This window comes from Lynx canadensis, chromosome F2, assembly GCF_007474595.2.
Source record: "Lynx canadensis isolate LIC74 chromosome F2, mLynCan4.pri.v2, whole genome shotgun sequence".
Classification (NCBI taxonomy): Eukaryota; Metazoa; Chordata; class Mammalia; order Carnivora; family Felidae; genus Lynx; species Lynx canadensis.
This window is the reverse complement of record NC_044320.2, coordinates 52,846,116-52,855,666: the sequence shown is the minus strand read 5'-3', so window position 1 is coordinate 52,855,666 and position 9,551 is coordinate 52,846,116. Positions and strand designations below refer to the sequence as shown.

General features: G+C 35.0%; 1 non-coding gene across 1 annotated transcript; it reads right to left on the bottom strand.

The window, feature by feature from the left end:
- Positions 1-4,735: 4,735 nt before the first annotated feature.
- On the bottom strand, positions 4,736-4,843 carry LOC115506608. Its single transcript, XR_003966452.1, has one exon. It is a non-coding gene; the product is annotated as a U6 spliceosomal RNA (small nuclear RNA).
- Between the last annotated feature and the right edge of the window lie 4,708 nt (positions 4,844-9,551).

Genomic DNA, 9,551 nt, shown 5'->3' with positions numbered 1-9,551 from the left:
CCCCCCTCCCCCTGCCCCATAACAGAACTTGGTGAGGCATTGAAAAAGACCAGATGTTAAGAAAACAAATATGTTTACCTTCCTGGAGGATACAGGGAGCTAGTTCATAAGGCCATGGCTTTTAAAACCACAGCTGTTCTATAGCTGAAGGGAAAAAGGAGATACTTTCACACAATACCTTTTTTTTTATGGCTCATATAGCTTTACCTGTTGCAGAAAAGAAGGAAGTGAGGTGGGGGAGAGAGGAAGAGGGGAAGGGGGAGAAGAAGAAAGGTAGAGAAAATCCTTTGATTTTTCTTATTACATATATGCACACATATACACTTATAAATAGCTAGGCAGCTGTCCCCCACCGAGTGCTAGGCTCTGTGCTAAGTGCTTTGCTTCCCAGCTAATCTTGCCTGTGATAGTAAAAGAATGGTATCATAATCTAGGTACATAATAGGAAATTGTGGTTCAGAGGAGTTAAATACCTTACTTAAGTTTGCATAGCTAAGTAAGGGGTGCAAACATACATTGTCTTACTCCAAAGCCCATGCCCTTTGTACTATATAGATGATACCTCTGATTACTCAAGTTCGGTTAATTTTTATTCTTTAAGTAGAGATAACAAAAAATGGGCATTCCTCTGGGAAAAGTAACATAATAATTTCATACAGGTACTCTTGGCTTTTCCTGAAATAAATTTTCCAAAAGAAGGGGGGAAGATACATTAAACAAGTAGGAAGAGAAATATAAATTTGGTTCACTTCATATTATGGCCTAAAGGTCATGTTGGTGTATATGTGTTTAATATTGAAACATATGGAATACAGTATTAACCAGATATAGAACTCCCAGTATTCCCACACTTGAAATAGAAAAAAATGAATAATTTATCTGACTTCTACCCTTAATCTGCTGTGTTATATAGTATTAGGCAGACATTTCATGTAATATCAAATAAAAATATTTGTTCAATAGAGGCCTTTTTATTTTAGTTTTTTTTAATGTTTATTTTTGAGAGAGAGAGAGAGAGAGAGAGAGAGAGAGAGAGAAAGCACTTGCATAAGTGGGGGAGGGGCAGAGAGAGGGAGACACAGAATCTGAAGCAGGCTCCAGGTTCTGAGCTGTCAGCACAGAGCCTGATGCGGGGCTCAAACCTACGAGCCGTTAGATCATGACCGGAAGCCAAGAGTGGGACACTTAGCCGACTGAGCTACCCAGAGGCCCCAGCTAAATAGAGTCTTTTAAACCTTTAACTCCCAATCAGTTTTTGTTTTTATTTTTTTCCCAACAAAATACTATACCCAAAATTTCCATGTACTAAAATGTTGCAAAATTTCATTTTGGGGACATTATTTCTTAGATCATGAAATATAAATTATTCCTTACTATTTTATCATTCAACATTGTTGATAAATCTTAAGCAGAAATTTCAGATGCAAAGGCACATTTAAATGGCATTTAAAAACCAAACAGGACCTGTATCTTTGCACTGGTTTATGCTTAGAGCACGAAAATTAACATTTCTTATCTGTAGTTATCAGATGTTTTTTCCCAGAAGGAACAGGAGTTAATGGATTCTTATCCTACTTTTAAAAATCACAACTAAATAAATAGTTGTTGAGCTTAAGGAATGGTAATCTGTGTGATATTCCACTTTCCCCCAGGGAGCTATCCTTCGCCTATGCTTTTTTAGATAGAACTGAGTGGGGTTTTTTTGTTTGTTTTAGTTTATATAAATATCAGAAACACACAGTACAAAAATATAATGAAATGCACATGTGTAAATTACCTTATGTCAGTTGTTACTTCTAATCTATATTTTTCTTCTACCTAAATTGCATAGGTACTCAATCTGGTCTATTGTGAATGTTCATGGAATAAATCCAGAGCAAAATCTAGATAATCTACTGTGGAATGTGCATATTGCAATATATTACATTAGCCAAATATCTATCAGATCCATCTTTATTCTTTTAAAGTAAACTTTGTTAAGATATCACTGTCTACGTTATTTTTGAAAATATTTTTCTTTATATCTCACCTTCATTAAAATTTGCTATGATTATTATTTTGCTGTTTAACATAAGTAAGAAAGAATGTGGGAGAAAAAAAAAACCTAGTATTTTTATTGGTATTAGCATGTGCTTGTACTTTGTCCAGTAGAATTCATTGTTTTGATTTATATCATTTTTTGCTATTATTAAATATATAAACAATTTTCTCTACTTTGCACTTAATTTTGTAATTCTTTTTGCCCACTTTTTGCTGACCAAAGGAGTGAGTATAGGGACAGATGATGATAGGGCATCATGAGAGTAAGGAATTTCTGGGTTAGGGCCACCACTATTTCATCAAAAAGCCATCGAGGAATCACATTTTCATGTGACTATTTTCTAGAATTTTGAGGAGATAATAGAGATATTGCTATGGAGAGAAGGTAATTTCCCCAAAGATGCTTAAAATGGGTGTTTTATCTAGGAGTCTTTCTTTTCCTTTACATATTTAGGCTAATGTGTTTACATTTAAGATCTTTTCTCTTTTCAATATTCATGTTTTGGTTTTAGCACCTTTCCCCCAGAAAAGTAGAAGTAAATCGCTGCAGTCCATTTTCAGTTTCCTGGAGGATTTAGAAATACTTGACACCAGATACTTAAATCTCAAAATACTGCACATCGAGCTCAGCACTGCCTGTAGGAAGGAGGCTCTGAGGCAGCTGTCTAAAGGTGAGTGGGTGAATGCTTATTGTCTTCTCTCTTCTAGACCACAAAGTCCAGACGCAGGGTCTTAAGCTTTTTCTCTTGGTGTCTAGGACAACTTGGGGGCTCATCCCCCCACCTCAAAGTAAGCACTCCAGCTAACAGGCAAGAGAAACCAGTAAGTAATGTCACATTGTGAGCTAACTCTAGCTTTGTTTATTGTCTCTCTTGCTCTAAGAGCACACACTGCTACACTATTTTTACAAAACTCAAAAGTAACATGATTGGTTGGAATGGGCACTGAAAACTGATCTTACTCTTCATGGATTCCTGTCTTCCAAATTAGAGTCAAGGTTAAAATAACCCAGTGCTGATCATCATATCATCTAAGGCTGTCTAGACAAGGTAAAAATGTTCTCATCAGCAGTTTTGCAGACAAGAAAAATACAGGTTTGTGTAAATTGCTGGCTCAAACCTTTTGTGGTATGATTACAAAATGAGAACTATGATTTTATTTCTTATATATTTTACAGGAAGTAAAATGAGGGAGTGAAAGCCATTTTATGGAATCTGTTCCATGGAGCAGGAGACTTGTCCAGAGTTCTTTGTGTTGAGGATGGAAGTTGAAAAAAAAATCTAGACATGATCAATTCAAACTGTAGTGTACAGGTTCACTCTTCATTCCAGCTCATATATCATCTTTCTGTCATTCTTTGCTGAGCTCCTACTGCTTTGAGCTCTTTTAAAATAAAGATACAATTTTTTTATATGATCGGGAAAATCCTTTGTCTCAATTTTCAGTTTCTCCATAGCAAATTTTCTTCATTTGCTTTTTTATTCTTGTTTCTTCCTTCTGTGTACTAGAAGTTTTTGACATAGATCCTGTGTTGGATCCTTTTTGATTCTGTCTCAACTTGAAAAGACATGAAATCATTTCAGATAAAAAATATGTAGGAGGGTATGTGGTGTGTGTGTGTGTGTGTGTGTGTGTGTGTGTGTGTGTGTGTATGTGTGTGTGTGTAACCACGCATGTATGTGTTTAATTCAGGCTACAGGAACTCTCTGTTCCTGGGTCATACATGTGAGTTAATCAATCTTTTCCTGTACTTCAGCTGACCGAGACAGGCAGGTGGGGCTCTCACTTGCTCTCCTTTACCTGCAGTGTGTTTGGCTGCAAAAAAAACAGACAGCCTGTGCAATATCCCATTCTGGTCATTTTCTGATCCATGTCCTGCCACAGGGTGTCCATTGGCTAATGTTGGTTATTATGGTTATTGCAAAGTTCTTGTGTGTTTTTTATATCATTAATGTAATGATTTTTAAATGTACTGATTATGTCACTGGGAATTGCGTAAGTTTGGAATGCCGTGGTTGTTGCTTTGTTCAGGACCTTTATGCAAAAATCAGGTCCCCAAACATTCAAAAAGTGTGCCCCTGAATAAAAGTATCCAATTATAATTGAATTCTATACTTTTATCTTTATTATATTTTTTAAATATTTATTTTTGAGAGAGAGTGTGCGCGCGTACGTGCACGCACACGCACATACACGCACGCACACACACGGACGCGCGCATAGGGAAGGGGCAGAGAGACAGAGGGAGACAGGATTCTTAAGATCTGAAGCAGGGTCTGTGCTGACAGCAGACAGCCCGATGCCTGGCTCGAGCCCATGAACCCACAAACCCACAAACTGTGAGATCATGACCTGAGCCAACGTCCCACCCTTAACTGACTGAACCACCCAGGCATTCCTGAAGTCTATACTTTGAAAAATAAAAAAGACCAGCGACTGTTTTTTGAAAGGTAGCTCATAGGTTCCTGTGTGGAAATATGAAGCTTCTGTAGCTAACAAATAGCAGAAAGTGAACGACTTGTGCTGTTATAAATTTAAATTACTTTCTCAAATCATATGTGTACCAATTAAGTACGTCAGAAGTTTGTGATGAAAAGCAAAGATCACTAACCTCTTCTGTCCTAATCCTGGTCCGTGGGTCAGAGGAAATCTTTTTATTCTATTTTAATTTTTAATTTTTTTTATTTTTAAATTAAAAAAATGGGAACGCTTCACAAATTTGCACGTCATCCTTGTACAGGAGCTATGCTAATCTTCCCTGCATGGTTCCAGTTTTTAGTATGTGTGCTGCTGAAGCAAGCACCAGAGGAAATCTTTTTAAATTGTTGTTCTGTTAGTGATCTTAACTAGATAATATGATCAGATCTCTATTCTTTGCTTTACCAGCTTAATTAAGTATTGATTGTTTAATATGAAAAGTCATTTTTATCTTACCTGTTACTTTTCAGACATTATTCTGAGAGTACAGGTTGGGGCAAAAATTAGCTTGGAATCAGGTGGAGAGGGAATAGGCACAAGGGAGTCAGAGACAACGCAGTCCTTAGCGTGGTTTTGCTTTCCACAGCTTCAGTTACACAAAGTCAAAGGCAGTGGCAAAACAGGTGCTCCTACTCCTGACAGATTATCTGAACGTCAGTAGTCATCGACATCTACGTCACCACCCCTACATCATTCCCCTCACTTCATCTGATCACACAGGCATTTTATCGTGTCACATCATCACAAGAAGGGTGAGTACAGTTGGTTAAGATATGTTGAGAGAGAGAGAGACCACATTCACGTAGCATGTTGTTAATAATTGTGGTATTTTATTTTTGGTTTTTGTTAATCTCTTACTGTACCTAACTATAAATAACTTTATCATAGGTATGTACGTATAGGAAAAAACTATATACAGAGAGCTCGGTATTATCTGCGGCTTCAGGCATCCCGTGAGGGTTGGGATGTATACCACTACTGTATTGTCAATTTTGTGGAGTTTAAAGGGGACTGGAAAAAAGATCTGTAATTAGAGGGATGTGTGGTTGAGAAAGGCTTTTGTTTTAATTTGTTTCATTAGGATGAGAGAATTTATATGTTTGTAAGTCAGTGGGAATGGTCTAGGAAAGATGGAAAAAGTGTTTAATTTGTGCCAGAAACATTCTTAGCACTGTATCTCTATCTATGTCTATGCCTTGGTCTAAAAATATATTTTATTTCTATATGTATATATTCATTGAATTCTTGCAATAGCTCTGAGATATTCTTATTGTACCCATTTTGCAGATAAGAAACTTGTGCAACTGACAAGTTAGGCAATAGTCTCAAGATTACAAAACTAGTAAGTGGCCATGTTAGGATTCAAATTAGAATGTCTGGATTAAAACAACAGAGACTTAATCACTGTGGTCTTCTGCCTCTGAAGCTTACTTTAGAGTCCCACTTTCGCTTTCTTCAAATGAATTATTTCAATAGTTTTAAAGTATACTATCTGGTGTCATGACTGGGGTAAAGTCTGGCTGTCTGTGGAGAGGTTCTGGAAGGGAAGTTAGGTTGATGACTGGTAAATTTATTTTATGTAATATTTTTAATGAATCTCCCTGTTTTCAGTCTTATTTCTCACTTTGGTGCTTTGTTACATCAGTTGACTTTAAGCCCAAATCCTCCCCAGGTTACTTTCAAGTGAATGTTTTCACACCTGCTCAGCAGTATTTTTATGGCATATTCTAGCCTGTAGTTTTTTCCCCTGTAGTTTTTCCTTTGTCAGTCTGTTCATATACAACTTCATCTTTGAAAAGTTTGTTGGAATCTCTTTTATAATGTAATGCACCTCTCACTCTTTTTTCTGGCATGAAATTATTTATTTTGTACTTCAGAATCTTTCAAGAGTAATTGGAAAGGTGGATAAAAAGCAAACACATGTTTCCAGCCTTCATCTTAAGTTGGAAGTGAAAGCATTGACTCATTTTTTAAAGAGAGATGGATTGGTTAAGTATCTTTTGAGTTTACTGATTTCAGTGTAGTGTTGAAGAACACAAACTTAAAAAGACTTTAGTTTCAAACCAGCTCTACCACTTACTAGTCACTTTAACCAAATACTTCACTTCACCACAGTTACCTCAAGAGTACAATCGTTCAAACTACTAATTGAGATGACAAAGGATTGACATTTAGCATAGAATACATTCCATGTTAAGTGCTTAATGAATACTAATTACTATTTTTTCTTAGGTAATAGTAAGATCCTGATAGAGACAGAGCAGTATGGGTTACTTGGTTTATATTATTGGTATGATCACTGTCATTATGAAGTATTGATTGAAGCCTACAGTATCATAAGTGATGCAAATATAAAGATAGAACAGTAAAACTTGTTTTTGTATAAATATACTTAAAATAGTTGTTGCATGTAACATTATATATTATTTTTATGTTATAACGGGTAATATTTTCCTTCAAGAGAATATTTCCAATTTTTATAATGCCTATGCATAATATAATATTTTATTAACAAATTATGTCACTGGGGTTCTATATTTCTTTTCTATAGATAAACATTTTTTATTTATATAGTTTTTTAAAAGGAAATACTGCTGAATATAATATATATTTGAAATATAAAAGCAGCTTTCAGCTTACATAATTATCTTTTAGTATAAATATTATATAATTCTAATATATAAAAATATATTCTAATAAATATTTTGTTTTTATGTCTTATGCATACATGTATAAGTACATATATCCTAGGCAAAGGGCCTTGTTATTCACTACATTTCTGCTTCCTTAGTCAGACAAAAATTAATTCTAGCTAACAGAATGCTAGATGATTATTACCTTTGAGAGTAGAAGAACCTTGCTTCTCTTTGAAGTTCTAAGTCATTTATCACTATATGCTCGGGGATAATTCTGAGACTTTGTACATTAAATAAAATGACCAGAAATACACACTAAAGTTGTCTGTTTAAGAAAAAAGGGATATGTAAGTATATGAACAGTGGCCAATTCACCCTTCGAATTTCATTTTCTCTATTCAAAACATTATCGTCTCAACTTACAGGAGCTATGACTTTATTATGACCTATTACCATGTCTATAGTAGCATTGGAAACATTTTGTGTTTAATGTCATTAACTTTTAGAATTTTTAGTTTTCACTTGAATGAATGAATGAAAACATGAATATTTTTACATAATTTATCAATTGCCACAGCTAAAATAGTATATGATTTAGAAACTGCATATTGCACGTTTTTCTTACCTTGCTTGATCTCTTTAACATTTGTCACATTTGACAACATTTTCTATAGAACTTTTTTTTGAACTCCCAATTTTTGCTCTTTTCCTACTTTTTTTATTGTCCTGTATTGTTAGATCTTCTTATGCCCTTTGATTCTTTTTACTCTATATCTTTTTTGGGGAAAACTTATCCACAACAGATTCATCTAGAAACAGATTCATCACTAGAAAACACTAATAGCTACTATCCTGTATACCCTGCTCAGATCTGTTTCCTAAAGTGTTTATCTCTATCTCTATGCATCTATCTATCCCTATCTATCATCTATCTATCTATCTATCTATCTATCTATCTATCTATCTATCTCTCTACCTATCTATCTATCTTATTGCCAGCTGTTTTACTGGATATGTCTGCCTGAATATCTTGGAAGGTATCTAAAACTCGCCATGTTACAAACTAACCTTATTTATAGCCTTCTCTACACAAAGGCACTCCCTATTTACTCCCTACAACATGCACAATGCATCCAACAACAACCTCTGAATCTATTACTTCTGTCAGTTAACAGCAGTATCATCAAACCATTTCCCAACTAGTAGATCCAAGGTCTTTTCAATTCCCTCCCCACCCACCCCCGTTTTTAAACTTTTAACTTTCACTTTAAAAAATATCAAAATGATCGTAACTTTCTTTAAATTTATCACCAAATCATTTTGATTTTATATTGAAAATATTTTCTGAATGTCTTCTTATTGCATTCCATTCTGATCGCCGCTTTTCAAGTCTTTATTACCTTTTGCACCCCTTATCATATTTCTTTTTATCTATCTATCTATCTATCTATCTATCTATCTATTCTTAAAATCATATTATGAGGCAGTCACTATACCAGGGAGATAGTCAGGGAAGCCTTCTCATGTGGTAACATTTATAGCAGCGATAATGGGAAGATGAGCGGGAGCCTAACTATTCTCACATCTTCTCTCCCCTCCAATGATGCTTCCCATCGTTCATTCTCCACAGTGACTTAAGATCCAACACAGGTCCTAAAACACACATATTGCTAAAATGATCAAATGTAGAATTCCAGTTACCTATGACATAAAATCCAAATTCCTTCAAGGCATACCTTTGCCATCTTGGCCAGCATGGATTATTTCCTATTCACTTCTGTACTGCAGAGGACAAAGAATTTGGATTCTCCAAGAAAATCTAAACAAAATACAATATGAAAATCGTTATTTATTACTGTCTTTGCATGTGCCTTAAATGTCCACCTTCTCTTGTCTGCCTAACTCATCCTTCAAGACTCATCTAAAGTATAACCTCAGTGAAGTTTTTCTGAGAGAATTAAATTCTACTCTATGCTCCCACATTCCCTCAGCCTCCAGAAAATACCTCTATTATACCACCTGTCACATTAAAATTCAATCATCTTTTACATGTTTGTTTACTCAGGTCGATTGAACTTATTCAAGTCAGGGACTGAGATATTCATTTCTGCTATTTCTGGCACCCAGCTCAGTGCCCGGCATATTAGGTATTTAATACAAATTTGATGAATGGATAGATGGGTAAGGAGATGAATGACAAAAATTTGCCTCTTTCTAAAAATAATTGCTTTGAGTATACCATTCATCTTGCTCACATTTCAATGCCAACAGTTTAAAGAGATTTCAATGACATGACTTTTCTGACCCTGGAAATAAATTTCTATATTTTACAACTCAAACACAAAGAGCTAAAAAAAAAAATTCTCAAGTTTTGCATTAGATTCTTTTACATTTTTA